The sequence below is a fragment of the Etheostoma spectabile genome, chromosome 23, assembly GCF_008692095.1.
Source record: "Etheostoma spectabile isolate EspeVRDwgs_2016 chromosome 23, UIUC_Espe_1.0, whole genome shotgun sequence".
NCBI classification, from domain to species: domain Eukaryota; kingdom Metazoa; phylum Chordata; class Actinopteri; order Perciformes; family Percidae; genus Etheostoma; species Etheostoma spectabile.
The window spans coordinates 9,324,503-9,326,035 of record NC_045755.1 but is presented as its reverse complement, the minus strand read 5'-3'; the positions used below and the strand labels follow the sequence as shown (position 1 = coordinate 9,326,035).

The 1,533-nt window shown below is 36.7% G+C and overlaps 2 protein-coding genes across 17 annotated transcripts in view; both read right to left on the bottom strand.

Moving 5' to 3' along the window:
• The window catches only part of LOC116673007 (uncharacterized), an 8,799-nt gene extending 7,356 nt beyond the window's left edge, over window positions 1-1,443 (bottom strand). For both annotated transcript variants that reach the window (XM_032505086.1, XM_032505087.1), the window contains exon 1: window positions 1,265-1,443. The gene's annotated coding sequence lies outside the window, so the exon portion shown is untranslated. The remainder of the gene's footprint in view (window positions 1-1,264) is intronic.
• nrcama (neuronal cell adhesion molecule a) overlaps window positions 1-1,533 on the bottom strand; it is a 1,100,153-nt gene that overhangs the window by 149,762 nt on the left and 948,858 nt on the right. The window lies entirely within an intron of this gene.

Genomic DNA, 1,533 nt, shown 5'->3' with positions numbered 1-1,533 from the left:
ATATATATATATATATATATATCTCAGAATGAGCAAATGTACTTGGTTACTTTTCATCCCTGCTCTGAATGAGAGAGACACACACACACCTGATGGACCAGTTCACCTGGAACAGGTAGCTGTGGAACAGGCTCCCTGAAGCCGAAACCAGGCCTGTGTTTTTTTTAACACATTCCTCTGCGATGCTGCTCTGATATAAAAACAAACTTCACAAGAAGAATTTTTTTTTTTAAAAAGTTCCTTGTTGAGGTTTGAAAAAAAAAAAACTCATCTAACAACTGAATGGTCACACCAGAACGTGCGGTATAAGAGAAGGCTGGGTACGTCCTAGCATCTGTTGAGTCATGAATTAAACCCAAAAAGCCCGTCATTTCAAATCACACACGTCACGTTTTAGGGTTTTTAGGTCAATAACGCACCAAGTACCCATGGGTAGTAAAATATTGGACAATGGGTTATCAAGACCCAGTGTTTGTGTTGTTCTTATTTTTGTTTTGCATGTGAATATGCAGGGATTTTGACCCGGTCATACCATCATCTTTATGTTTTTGTTGGGTCGATAAAGTTACTTTTTGTCCCAGTGTTTGAGTTATATTTTAGATTTTCTTTGAGTCATTCAAAAAAACCTGATACATGGTTATTGTGACCCGGTTCTAGGGCTGTGTTTTCATTTCTCTAATGGGTCATCAAACGAAAAACGGAGCATCAGCAAAGCTATGTAGTTAGACCCAACAAACTTCCATTCAAATCCTGACAAATTCATTGTGCATATGGCATTCAAAACTGCAAAATATACACTTGTCTATGTGACGTAACACTACGTTTTAGGACATGCATCTTTGGTTTCTTTTTTCTTAATAATAATAGATAGTTAAACATCTTAATTTAAATCTAAATTGATCAGAAATCTATTTATTACAGGTCTTCAATGTCGACAAACATGTTTTTGTATATCTTCAGTGTGTTTGAGAATACAGCACATATTTCTACTTTTTATATATTCCTATAAAAAACAGATGGTGCAAGGTCTTAACATTGTGTCATACATTCTTAAAGAAAAACTAACAGCCCATTCATATATTGCACTGTAAAATTACATGTTATATTAGTATGTCATTATTAGAAGTATCTGCAGGACTATCATATAATAAAGAACATTGTGTCTTTAAATACAAGCCCCATAATGCGCTTGACATTTAGCCAAATATTGCGAGTGTAAATGAAATCTCAAAAGTATTTTTTTTTTTTTTACACAGTGACTTACCCAACAACTCCACAGACGAGTAATCCTAAAACCTGAAGAAGGGACAGTCGGCTGTTCCTTCACAGAGACAGCAGCAACATTTATCTCAGTAAACTTCGTTGTAAAAGAAATTGTCTTAAAACAAAAGTCCAGTTGCGTCGCGCGCTGGGTGATCTCCGTGTGCGTAATGACACAACTTCGGCACATTTTGCGCTTTATACCACGAGGAAACTCCACCCACAGCCGTCAGGAGGGTGTGTGTGTGTGTGTGTGTGTGTGTGTGTGTGTGT